Below are 14395 nucleotides of genomic sequence, written 5' to 3' on the forward strand. Positions count from 1 at the left end.
GTATTGGAAAAAGTGACCAAATTCCTATTTTCAGAAAGATTATTCTTGCAGCTCTTGGTGGACACGTGAGCATGTGTTATATTAATGATCCAGGAAATTGGCCATGATATATAGTAATTTATCTCCCAAAAGATCAGTAATGGTCATGGGAAAATGCAGCACAATTTTTGTTTTTTCCCATTTCACATCATATAAGAAATGACTCTTCCTCCATTTGATTAGCTTTGCTGAAGCTTTTCTAAAGATGGATGCAAGAACCAAATGAGTAGACTGAGAGTGGAAATTGGAGAAGCAGCGTTTGTATTAATCTGGATAGTCTAGATAGCTAGATCATGCTGCAAGAACAAATAAAACCTGACGTATCACAGTGGTTTAAGATAACAAAGTTTTATTTCTTGTTCACGAAATGTTCAATTCAAATTGGGCAGCCCTCCACTATGTTCTAGCTTCTCCCACGGAAACATGGGCCCTCTAAGGCAATATGACAAAGAGAAGAGAGAGAGTTAAAAGATACGGAGAATTGTTTACAAGGGCCAGGTGTTGAAGTGTCTTAAGTCTCTCCTACCCATCTTTTCTTGGCCAGAACTCAGCCATTTGACCTTAACCCAACTACAAGAGAGGCTGGGAAATGCAACCTTCCTGGGTGCCCAGGAAAAGGAAATGATGTGGGGATTGCCTACCATTGCTTCTGCCACAATGATCTCTCTACGGGGTAGCTACTCTCATAAGATGAGCTCCTGGGGTACCTGGGCCAGTTTTTTACAAATGTGGCAAGAACCTGGCTAAGAGTAAAGCCATCACAGACGAAAACAAAGCAGAGACAGAGAGCTTTTGTCCATTACATTGTTAAAGTCTGTGGATCCTGCCATAACTGTGAGCCAACAAATAATGCCCACTTCCTGTGTGTTCCTTAATTTAGCTTGAGTTGGATCTATGCCGCTTATAACCAAGAGTCATCAGGAACCAGAGCCACATGCTTGCTGAAGGTAACTTCATTAATTAATCTATAATTCTACTGATGCATTAATTGGCAAATATCATAGGTATCTACTGTGCTTTGCCTGGTAAACTTCCACTCTTCTGTCAAACTTTGTCTCAGTATCACCTCTTCTGTGAAATCTTGCCGTTACACCTGGTGCCTGATTCTGTCAATTCTTAGAGTTCTGTTAGGCAGTGCAGTGTAGTGGATAAGTGCATAAGCACTTGAGTTAAGTTTGCCTAGGATTAAATCTAGCTGCTACTTATAGCTGTGTGACCTTGGGCATGTGATATAACTTCTCTGTGTCTCAGTTTCATTAATGGTGAAATGGAGATAATATAATTCTGTTATGAATATTTAAAAAGTTAATACACATGAAGTACTTAGCATAGTGCCTGGCAGTAGGTAGTTAGTCAATAAATATTATAATTATTATCACTAATAGACTGTAAGCCCCTCAAGGACAAAAATAGTGACAATTTACTGATTTCTTTTCTCCGAGACTTAGAAGACCACCTGGCCCATAGAGGACAATGAATACGAGTTGAATGAATAGTCACAATACAGAAACAACAATGATGTAGTAAACTGATTGCAAAAACTGGCTTCAATATTCTACCCTTCCTTTATCTGTTTGCAATGTGACTTTTCAGCATCTCCCTTCAAGAAATTGGGTCTGGGATGCCCTTGTGACTACTTTGGCCAGTAGAATGTGGCAGAAATAACACTATGCCAGTGTTAAGTCCAAGTCTGAAGAAACTGTGCCTCTTTCACTCTCTCCCTTACTCTCCTGCATTTGCCATGAGACAAGCCCAGACTATCATGCTGGAAGATGAGATATGTCACAGAGAAGAACAAGGCATCCTAGAAGGCGAGCCACAGCTGACTGCAGACGTATGATTGATCGTGGCCAAGACCTAAAGAACCACCCAGTTGACTCCAGCCTAAATTGCCTAGCCTTAGAATCATGAACAAAGTGCATGACTGTCATTTTACACCACTTAGCTTTGGAATGGTTTTGCACAGCAATAGCTAACTGATACAAACAGGAATAATGATAATAATATTTATCGAGCATATATAATATGCCAAAATTTGTTTGTTCTAAGTTCTTTCCATATATTAATCTATTTAATAAATTAATAGAATACATACAATTTGGGGGTAATCAATACCAGCTATTGTAACAAAAATTCCAAAATCTCAGTGGTCTAACACAATACAAGTTTATTTCTTATTCATATGAAGTCCTAAGTGATGTTGCTGGTTGGAAAGTTCTCCTGGACAGCTCTTCTCTAATCAGTGACTCAGGAATTGAAGGTCTTTTCATCTTGACACTGAAATCTTCAACAGGTGACTTTTAAGGTCACTATGAAAAAGAAAGAAGTAGGATATCAGACATGGAAAATTTTGTATAAGAGTTTTTACTTATATTGCATTTGCCAAACCTGGTCACGTGGCCCCAATGAGCAGCAAGGGGACTGAGAATGTAATCCTTCTGTGTTCCCAGGGTGGGGAATGAAATGTCTTTGCTACACATAAACCCTGCCCTCAAAACGCTTAGAATCCATTTGGAAGAGGCAAGATTAACAAAGTCTGTTGTAATTTGAGAAGGCTTTATGAAGGAAATAGAACTTTAGGTGACCCCTGAAAGAGGAAGTAGAAGGGAAAAACAACCCAGATGTGCTGACTTGCATAAACAAAGGTGTGGAAGAATGCTGAGTGGGATGCTGTTGTCTTAAGAACTGAGTCCTCAAACTGTTTTTCAATCCCCTGGTACAGTGACCTCGCCATTGGCCATCCAGATCTGATCTTCGTTATATTTATCCTAGTTTCCTATCTGCTTTGCTCGTGTTATTAAGACCTGCTTTATGCCTTCTTTCTTAGAATTTAAATCTCTTTATTCCCAGTCTTGGCTTGAGTTTTCTCTCCTGTTGTGGAAATTTCTCAGGAGAGTAAAAACCATTTGGGACTTGATTCTAGTACCCACTGTACCAGCATTCTGCCCTCAAGAAATCTATTGTGACCTGGCATCTCCTTGTCATTGTGTAAGGCCAGTTTAACAGGCAGAAAATGAGGCTGAAAAGGTAGACTGCGGAGAGGGACAGACCATATAGGACATTTCCCAAGACTTCAGATATTTGAATTTGACCCTAAGTTCATTTTGTCAGGAAAGGCAGCCCAGCCATGTCACAGTGACTAGCAGTAATGAAATTCACTCACTGACAATAGCTTTAAACTATTGTCCCAGTCTATTGGCCATTCAGAGGATAAGGCTCCTCCCCAAGCTCGTGCTCTCCAGGTGGGGTTCAGAGACTCCCACTTTCTGTGACAGCCTAGAGAAAGTCACATCCAGCTGTCTGACTTTTGATTCCCCTCCTTGACCATGTAAATGGATGCATTCTTGGTCCCCAAAATGAAATTAACAGCTGAGCCCCCTCCTCTGTGGTGAGCGTAAGGGTGTTGGGTGTAGAGCCACTCACTTTAGTGCCTGTCTAATGGTCCAGTGGGCCCTCTGCCACCTGGAAGAGAGAGCTCACTCTCTTTCACTTGGTCCTTCTTCAGCAGAATCTGCAGGCCCCACCACGAGGTCCTGAGATGTTTCTCTGTGAGATATTTTGATTAGTGCCATCTCCACTAGGCACCATAGAAGCCAAATATTGCAAGTTGCAGGGTAGGGGTGAGTGGTGGGAGGTCTGATGGCCTCTCTCACAGGTCAGTTCTCAACTACTGATCATTGTTGACCCTGTTGTGTCAATTGACAATGCCCCTATTAAGGTATTTCTGGTACCTCCTTCCATGCCTCCTAACATTAATTACACTAGATTAATTCAGACACAAGAATGTGTTTGATAACGCATTGACACTCAGATCTGCAGGTCACTCACAACATCTTGAGAGAAACGACTTCACCTTCCTGAACCATACAATGGGGGTAATAATAGCTACCTCTCAGATTTGTTTTGGGGATTAAATGAGCCAATGTAGCTAAACACTTAGAACAGTGCCTGGTACTTAGTAAATTATTCAATAAGTGGAAGCAATTGATACTACATTTGTTGTGATGCTGTTTTCCACCCCGAAAAAAATCCATTTATTCTGCTTAATGCTTTCCCCACCAGACCACACAGCTATCTTCTCCTGGGAATGCTGTGGGTGTGAATAACCATCCAAGGAAGCACTTTGGGTAAAAAAGATGAAACCTCAGGAAGAATGCATTCTTTCTTAAGGGGAAGTAGGGAAGGAGTCACAGATGTATAAATAATTATAATGTGACTAGTACAACAATAAAAATCTGTGCTCTAACAAGTATCCAGCTTGTTAAGCTTGCTTGTGACACTTGTAATGTCCTTATCTATAATCACTTACATTGGTCCTAGAACAGCACCAAAAAAGCCAGTGTGTGATGTCTCGTGGCTATCATTTGACAATGATAGGCTTGTCTGCATTACCCCAGCATTAACAAGTCCTTATTCATTCAATTACTCCTTAGTCAACAGTTTCTTAAATATATTACTTTTCTATTGCTGCATGACAAGTTACTCTAAAACTTGTCATTTTAAAACAACAATTATTTATTATCTCATTTTCTGTGGGTCAAGAATCTGGGGGCCTCCTGTTCAAGGTCCCTCACAAACAATCCACATGTCAGCCAGGGCTGCAGTCACCTCAAGGCTCAAGGTTTAATCAGGGAAGGCTCAGTCCTCTTCCAAGATTGTCTCCACGGCTACTGGCAGGCCTCAGGTCCTTGCTGGTTGATGCCAGAGACGTCAGATCCTTTCCACATGGACCTTTCCATAGGACTACTCACAGCATGGCAGCTGGCTTCCCCAGATCAAGCACAGAGAGAGAAACAGAGACAGAGAGAGAGAGAGAAACGGGAGGAGGAGGCAGGGAGTTATCAAGCAAAAGAGAAGTCACAGTGTTTTTGTGACTAAATGTAAGAAGTGATATCCCATCACTTTTGCCACATTTTATTAGTTAGAATTGAGTCAATAAGTCTGGTCCACATCTCAGGGAAGGGAATCCATACAGCAACAATTCTGAACCAGCATGGTATTATTTTAGATCAAATTCAGATGTTTTAATTAAACACCCAGGTCTATAGGACAACAATGCCCACCCTTTTAACCCACTGCACTGCAAGTTTCCAGGAGTTCTACTCTCCAATTCTTCTAGAACCAGATAAAAAATTTTCTACATAAGGTAATGCATCTTGCTCAGCCATCATCTGGTAGTTTTAGAATCTCCGGACCTTGGAAGGCGAGACCCATCTGTTCTACCTCGTCAGAGAGGCAAATTGCCCCATAGCTCCCATAGTTTAAGAACCATCACTTTACATATTTCTTCCTTTGATCACCTTTACCCTGAAGGATTCTCTTTTTACTCATTGTCATTATACAAATTGAGATGAGCTTTATCATTATTTTATATTTTAATATTAATTTTTATTATATTTTGAGTAACATACATATATGACACAAAACTAAAAAGAATATATGAAAAAAACTGTTTTCCTTTTGTGAAATATTCATTCTCCTCACCTGCGATCTGAATCCCATCACCTCTTGCCTTGTTAAAACCTTAAGCTATTAAGTATCCCCTCTTCCATATCTTTAACCTCTCTCCCTCTCCCCAAGAGGGAATGCTAAAATCGAATTGAACATGCTAAAATCACTTCTATTTTTAAAACAAATAAAATTTGAAGCTATTTGAATCACATATTCTCCCCAGCTACTGCTGTGTCTTCTTTTCTTCAAACTATCTCAAAAGAGGACCCAACCTGTACCTCTTCCCCATCTTGGGTAACGGCATTGCCATCCACTTAGGCAAACTAGACATCCCACTATCTCCACTTCTTCACCTAACATTCATTACTCAGTTTACTCTAATATGGCTCTGACGTGTTCTGATTCACCAAAATTGCTCTTACTAAGATCATCGATGACCTTCTCTTTACATCTAGTGGGCACTTCTAGGTCCTCAGTTTACTTGACTTCTCTGCAACATTTGACACTATTGAGAACTCCCTCTTTCTTAAAACTCTCATCTCCCTTGGCTTCTGTTCTCCCACTCTCTCTTGGTTTTTCTTCTACCTTGCTGGCTGCTCCTTCTAAGTCTTTTCCAGCTCTTCCGTTCCTAACTGACTTTTAAAGATTGGAGTTTTCCAGGGCTAACCCTAAACCCTCTTTTCAGTCTCTATTTTTCTGCAGGTAATTTTATCTCTATGAGACTCCTAGATTTATATTCCCAGCCCAAAACCTTCTTCCAAGTTCCAGATTCCAGTATCCCTCTGCCAAGTATTTCTACTTAAATGTTTAAAATGCTTATCAAATCCATTAAGGCAGAGAAGTAAAATCATGGTCATTTCCCCCCAAACAGGTCCTCTTCCATATCTTGAAGAATGGCACCACAATCCAGTTGACAAACTAGAAACCCAGATGTCATCCTTGACCCCTATCTCTCCCTTACCCCCTATATCCAGTCCAACACTGGACTTACATTTTACCACTTAAATTTCACTTGTTTGTGGTTTTCAGATACTCAGCATACTTTCCAATGATAATATTTCCTATTTTCCAAACCCCGCTGAAATTAGTTAATCCGTAGAGATGCCCTTACCCTCTAAGCTGACTCTGGCTCCTTGGGAATGAGTTTATGATGCAAGAAGTTCTTTTGTGGTTTATAGTTTCATGAGCTCAGTTAAATCTAAAGACTTCCTTTCAGTTCTTCACTGGACAGAGTTAATTTCCACAATTATAGGTTTAAGTAAAATTTTTTTGTCTTTATTGACTTTTATTTTTTTTATTCAGTTTTTTAAATCACATACTATTGACTTATAACAAACCAATTTTCTTTTCTTAACCTCCTCTTGGCAGTGAAATATACTCCCATCCATCCTCTCAGCTTACAGTGTAAAATCTAAAAAAAAGAGTGAAACAAGACTAGCACCTTGCTATTGTAGAGCTATTCCACATTAAGTTGATAAATCATGCAGGTAGAAGTCATTTGTCAAAGAAATGTATTTATTTGAATCAAATTCAGTTTAGGTGCATGGTGTGCTGGATTGGTTATCAAGCTCTAAATAATTAATCAAACTCTGACTTGTTTGAAAAATAATAAACAAAATCTCATAATAAAATTTTAAAATGTTCTCATAACTTGGACTGTACATCGAATAAACAATTATAGCTGTTCATCATATCGTACATACCCATTATGCCAAATTCAGTAGTGAAGTGATTGCTACTGTATTTCAAAATAAACAAAAATGACAGTGTGAAAGATAGACAGATAGATTTTAAATTAACTGCTGATGATTTCAAAGTGGTTGATATTCTCTCTCCTTACCACTCACTCTCTGCTACAACAAGATGAAGAGAAAATAATCTTATGTGATAGATACTATCATGTAATATTATCTGGTTTTTCTCGAGATCCTAACTGAACTCCAATACCTGAGGAATCAGCACCTTATCCACTGCTTCAGTGTTCAAAAGAAAATATAGCATCCAGTATTTATAAAAGCATAGGGACTCCTTTAGAACTCAGGAACAACAAATGTCCCATACACAGATAGTTACTCAAAATGGATCAATGATCTAAATGTAGTAGCTAAAACTCTTAGAAGAAAACATAGGGGTAAATCTTCAAAAGCTTGGGTTTGGCAAAAGATTTTTAAGTATGACATCAAAATCATAAGCCACAAAAGAAAAAATAAATAAATTGGACTTTATCAAAATTGAAACCTTGTGCTACAAGGGACATCATCAAGAAAGTGAAAAAAACAACCCACAGAATGGGAGGAAATATTTTCAAAATGTATATCTGATCAGGAACTTGTATCTAGAATATACAACTCAATAATAAAGAGAAAGAAAACTCAATTTTAAAGTGGGCAAAGGATCTGAATAGATATTTCTCCAAATGGCCGATAAGCACCTGAAAAGACACTCATCATCATTGGTCACCTGGGAAATGCAAATCAAAACCACAATGAGATACCACTTCACACCCACTAGGATGGCTAGGATCAAAAAGGTAATAACAAGTGTTAGCGAGTGGAGAAATCCTCGCACACTGCTGTTGGGTAAGTAAAATGGTGCAGCTGCTGTGGAAAACAGTCTGGCAGTTTCTCAAAGGATTGAACGTAGAGTTACCAGCAATTCTACGCCTAGTTATAAATCCAAGAGAAATGAAAACATAGATCCACACAACAACTTGTACGTGGTTATTTATAGCAGCATTATTCATGATAGTCAAAATGTGGAAACAACCCAAATGTCCATCAATGGACAAATAGATAAACAAAATGTGGTATACCCACAAAGTGGGATAGTATTCAGTCATAAAAAGGAGTAAAGTAGTGATGGATGCTACAACTTGGATGAGCCTTGAAAACATTATGCTAAGTGAAAAAAGCCAGTCATAAAAGTCTACATATTATATGCTTCCATTCATATGAAAGTCCAGAACAGGCAAATATATAGACACAGAAAATTAACTAGTAGTTGCTTAGGGAGGGGAAGGGGGGAGGTGGGGAGCAGAGGATAAAAAGGGGATAACTAAAGGATATAGGTTTCTTTTGGCGATGATGAAAATGTTCTAAAATTGACTGTGGTGCTGCTTCTACTATCTCAATATACTAAAAACTATTGAATTGTACACTTTAAATAGATGAGTTGTATGGCATATGAATTATATTTCAAAAACACTCTTGTTACAGAGGTGGCTCTTTAACACCAGAAGAGGGGGCAGTTCTTTGCTTAGTGTCCCCCAAGGGTGTCCCACAAATAAAGGGGGACAGTATGCATAGCAGTCAGGTGTGCACATTCTGGAGTCAAGCTACTTGGCTTTAAACACTAGAGCATTTCTTGTCACTTCCTAGTGTGTCACCTAGACCCACCTATCTTCTCCGAGCCTCAGTTTCCTCATCTTAGTAACAACAGCACATACAGCATATGACGTTGAGTGGTAGAGATCAAATCAGAAAATTCATGTGTCTGAGACAGTGTAAGCACCCAATAATTATGGGCTGAGGGTGGGGGTAGCTTGGTTGATAATATTCCTCTATCATCTAAAAGCATTTAGTCAAGCAAAACATTGTCCCAGCACCTACATGCCCAAGCCTCTCTTAGCTGGAATAACTGAGACTTACTAGCCCCAGGATCTGCTCAGCTTACTCCTCACTCAGTTCTGCCCTGGAGAGTACTTTGTTTCAGCAGTTTTAGCCCACCAGGTTATAGGGCGTGGAATGCATATCACGACTTTAGACTTGTCATCAATTGGGCCTGTATTGCAGTCCAGAATCTAGATTCTAGACACCCAAGTGTCCCTCTCAACTCCAGCTTCCTGTCATGATGATTTAGTCTTTACAAGCGGGCCTTTGCCTTTGGCTTCCCTGCCCTGAAGCAAGGTTACCTGTTGATACCAGAGCAAGACCCTGAATTGACCTCCTTGGATGGATCCTTGACATTCTGCCCTGCTGTTGACATCTCTTTCTCCTACAGAGATGAACACTGTTCTTGTGCTCAACAGCTACCAGGTGGCACCTTGTTATAAGTGGACTGATTACCTGGAACCATGGTCCTTCTGCCCACTTGAATTAGTGTGCTCTGCTTCCTAGGCTCCTGCTGCTATTTCCTTGTTAGATCTTCACAAAAAAGAAGACCTGCCTGAACTTTGACCTAAGTGGCCATATCTTCAGACACAATGGATTAGAATGCCAGTGGTACATTGGGTTGGACACAGTAGGGCCCAGAACTCAATCTGGTTAGTTTCTTTATATGAAATCAAGCCTCCTCCCCTCCTGCTGATCAGTGGCTGAGGAATATTTATACAAAAGTAATAAAAAGAATGAACGATTGATACAAACAACAACATGAATAAAAACTTGCAGATATTATATTGCATGATAGAAGCCATACACAAAGGGAACATACCATGTGTTTTCGTTTATTTGAAGATCAAGAAAAGGTAAAACCAATTGATGATTGAAGTCAGTATAGTGGCTATTGCAGTGGAAGTTACTGACTGAGAAAAGACACAAGGAAGCTTCTGAGGTGCTGGAAATGTTCTGTATCCTGATCTGAATGAAAATAATTCAATATTTACATATGCAAAAGTTCATTGAACTGCACACTTAAGATTAGTGCACTTCATGAAATTTATATATGTTATACCTAAATAGAAAAACACAGTAATGTTTGATATTGAGGAATGGTATGACCTTGAGTCCTGTGAAAATAGTTGTATGTACTGTAGGAATATTAATGAACATATTTGCTTTATGAAAATCTATTAAAGAAACTTCTCTCCAATTTCACTATGAGCCTTGCTTCTGTTTCTCCTGAACATGTATTTGTCTTTATTTTGTAATTATAGCTCTTATTTCCTTCTTCACTTTGGCTGCCAGGCAAACCTAAGTCCAATATATAGACAATCCAGGCACCTGTGTGGTATTTTTCATGTGTTTTTCAAATTAATTTCAACCTTACCACAGGCTTTGGCTTATTTCTTTCCAATCTTATGTGTTCTCTCCACTAATTTCTTCACTTATTATTTTTGGCAATCAAACTATAGATATCAAGATTTCTACTTGGTTTTAAATTATGTAATTAATAGCCTCTTAAATATTTTCTGAGACTATTATTGTGTTATCTATAGAGTTCTTCCATTGATTCTATTGACTTTGTTTCCCTGGGGAATAATTTTTCTGTTTGATGTTGTTGGTGCTTCTCTTTCCTGATTCTTCTATTTCCTGATTTGATGTTTGGTGATTCCTGATGGTCTGATCACTTCCAGAACAGTTCTCTTTTGCATGTTTCCCTTGTTTGGTGTGGTGGGGCAAGAGGGTTGGGACTAAATCTGATTTTATCTGATTGCTAATTTCCAGAAATTCTTCCATTTTCAGCCCACTAGTGGCAATTATTATATTTCACAGCACTGTTGTTGAAATTTTTCTGAAAAATATTTTCTTTTATCTTTTATTGAATGGGATTTAGGATAAGGAAGGTAGGATCATGGGCTCAGCCTGCCATATTCTTGAGAATATGAAAGATCTCAGCAACAGGGGAGCAGCATGAGCTGAGATCTGTGGAAGTAAGCCCACCAGAGTCATCAGAACTCAATGGGCCAAACTCTGGGATATGAGCTGCAAGTCAGAAAGCACGGAGAGAAGATCACAGTGATGTTGGCGAGTAATAGAGTGTCCCTACCTGGAAATAGATTTTACATATGGATCTGTCTCTTATTGGTTATTGTAGTGCAGTTTATGGACAGGTCAGCCATTTGTAAAGGACCTGGGACATAGCAGACAATAGCCACCTTGTCCTAAGAATCCAGAAAACATTTCTTCACCCACCACCCTCCTCCCACCGATTAGGAGCTCAATGATCAGGTATGCTCCCTATAACCAATGTCAGGCATAAACTTCTAAGAGGCAGGCAGGTAGGCAGGCATATGGAGAGTGGTCCCTCATGGAGCAAACTAGTGCTTTTTGACTTTTTTAGCCTACGGAGGAAGTGTTTTGGGTCAGTTATTTCTGGCAATTGCCTGGGGGAAGTCCTATGGAGGGATTTGTCAGTGTTTCTTTTTTTTTTTTTTTTTGGTGAGGGAGATCAGCCCTGAGCTCACATCCGTGCTAATCCTCCTCTTTTTGCTGAGGAAGACCGGCTCTGAGCTAACATCTATTGCCAATCCTCCTCCTTTTTTTTTTTTTTTCCCCTCAAAGCCCCAGTAGATAGTTGTATGTCGTAGTTGCACATCCTTCTAGTTGCTGTATGTGGGACGTGGCCTCAGCATGGCCGGATAAGCGGTGCATCGGTGCGCACCTGGGATCCGAACTCGGGCTGCCAGCAGCGGAGCGCGTGCACCCAACCACTAAGCCATGGGGCCGGCCCTGTCAGTGTTTTTGATGAAGACATTTTTTAAGAGACAGATTAGAGATTTGAGAGCTTCACTTCTCATCAAAATAAAGATTTTGTTAGTGATAAACTTAACATTTATTTCTTAGTGCAGTAGGAATGATTTAACAAAATATTCTTTGTAAATCCCTGTGCACAGCGCTTAACGTATATTGAATACTTAATAAATGTTAGCTATAATTATTTCTATTATATGCTTTGTTATCTGCTTTGAATGTTGCAACGAATCATTGTCAGTCACCACTCTAAATGCCTGGAATGTTCTGAAGTACCGATTTCAAACCCAAACTCTCTCTAGAATCTCTATAGAGATCTGTAGTGTGATGGTTGTGATTAAATAAGAGACAAAATAGTTGCCGCTACTCTGAAAATGTTAGGGTGGGAGTAAAATTATTCCTTTCAAATGGTTCTCTGCTTCAAATTCAGTCAGGAGGATTTATAATAGAGAGACTCTGAAGCCATATACTTAGTTGCCAACACAATAACATGTCTACACCAAGTCATTTGCAACTTCTAGGGCTTCCATACCTGTGAGAAAGCAACTCCATCCTGATAAATGGAAGTTAATGAGTTTGAAAACAACTCCCAGCAGGAGAGCAGGCAGGGACCATCCCAACAGCTTTGAGATCAGAATTTCGTCAATTTGCTGTCACAATTAAGACTAAGGATGTTTTATTTGTATTTTTAAGGCCTTGCCAGAAAACAAGTACTTTCACTTTCTGTTATTCTCCACACCCCTCCATTTCTGTTTGCTCTATATTAACAAAGATCAAGGCTGTAATTTGATTCAAAACATGATCTCTATTTAAATCAAAACAGCTTATGAAAGTGCATCGATAGGAATGTGTCTCAACACACCTATACACTTCCTGATTCCTTATTTGATGGCTCCCAATGCATAATTAAAGCTGATTCAGGTGAATTCCAAAGAGCTTCCTGCCTTTTTAAAAAAAAAAAAAAAAAGTATCTTTAAAATTGTATGCTAACTGTCATTGTTGTATTTACTCCGTTTTAGAAATGTGCTATGGATTTTTAAAAGACAAGGTTGGGGATTGCGGAGGCCATGTAATTAGCCCTAGTGGTTGATGCAGAATTTTTTCTTTTTTTCTTCAAGCTTCCTGCTGATCTTCTCTGCTTCCCTGGGCCCTGCTGATTTGTGCATATTCACATCAGACCCTCCACGATAGCAAATCCAGGCTGCTGGGGTTATCAAAGAAGCTTCTCTAAGAGCAGGGAAAACCATTGAAGGGCATTTCTCCAAATCCACACCTAGCAAAAAGCAAGAATGCTGGTTTCTTAACTTTCTAAGACCTCAGATACAATATCTCCATTTTACCACACACTCTATTCATTCATGACAGAATCAGAAAAATGGCTCACCTGATGATTAAGCCAAACGCTGACCATCTGTGCCTGAGGTTGGAGCACAGGTTGTAAGGAGCTGGGGAATCCAGGGCAGTTATGAGATGTGAGCTCCCTTGGGGATACTTCCTGGGAAGGGATTTAGTCCCAGCTGGCTTCAGGTCTCCAAGCTGCAGTGAAGAAGTTCCCAGAAGTGAACCCTTCAATTTCCTGAGAGTGAGCCCTACACTCCCCTTCCTGGGCTGGCTGGAAATATCAGCACTATCCTTTTGTTCTTGCATTTTGACTGACTCATCTGAGACATCATTATAGGTCCCACTTAGCGAAGCATTGTTCTAAAAGAGGGATGCAAACAAAAGATATATTTAATCATAATTATTTGTATTTTTTAAAATAGATATTTCAATCACACAGGTCAAATTTCTAAAAGTATACAAGTATATACAGTTTGGTAAAAATATCCCTTCTAATCCCAGTGACCCAGCCACCCCATCTCCTCCCCAGAGGCAAACAACATTACCATTTTCTTTTGTTTCCTTATAAAATTATCTTATGCGAAATGAAAAAAATGTAAATGCGTATTTCCTTTTACTCATTTTTAAACAAATAAGGCTTGGTTTGTATCTTGCATTATTCAGTTTACAATATATCTTGGAGGTTGTCTGGGGAAGAGGGAGAATCCCCCTCTGCCCTTTCCCTTAAGGTTCTTATGGCTGGCCAAACAATCAACAAGACAGGTTAGCAGGAGAAAATAATACCAAGTTTAATAACATGTATACATGGGAGAAACTCAGAAATGAGCAGCTCGTCCCTCTGTCTAAGCTGCTTGCTTAAGTATTGTAGCTAAAGACGAGGAAGGTACTGGGGGTGGGTAGTGGTCTGGGATTTCAGAGGGGAAGAAGACAATTCATATGGAGATAGAAATGCAAATGTTTGTCTGACAATTCCTTTCAGGGCCATCTATAGAGAATGTGGCTCTATTTTACATTATCATTATAGCCATCATGATAATAACTCCTTCCTGAAACAGATCTTTTGTTTTAAATTCTTTAGGCAGTTTGGGAGGGGAAACTCAAATATTCTTCCTGAGTTTTCTGAGTCTTTATTGTCTTCAGCTTGAAATAATCTG

At 39.4% G+C, this 14395-nt stretch overlaps 1 long non-coding RNA gene across 1 annotated transcript; it reads right to left on the minus strand.

The window, feature by feature from the left end:
* Positions 1–2187: 2187 nt before the first annotated feature.
* Positions 2188–14116, minus strand: LOC147916894 (uncharacterized). The gene is made up of 3 exons (XR_015552581.1): positions 13787–14116; positions 13285–13601; positions 2188–2348 (listed from the first exon to the last, which is right to left on the minus strand). It is a non-coding gene; the product is annotated as an uncharacterized LOC147916894 (long non-coding RNA).
* Positions 14117–14395: the final 279 nt, after the last annotated feature.

The sequence above is a fragment of the Ceratotherium simum genome, chromosome 6 (genome assembly GCF_057802395.1).
Source record: "Ceratotherium simum simum isolate JZ-2026a chromosome 6, ASM5780239v1, whole genome shotgun sequence".
NCBI lineage: Eukaryota > Metazoa > Chordata > Mammalia > Perissodactyla > Rhinocerotidae > Ceratotherium > Ceratotherium simum.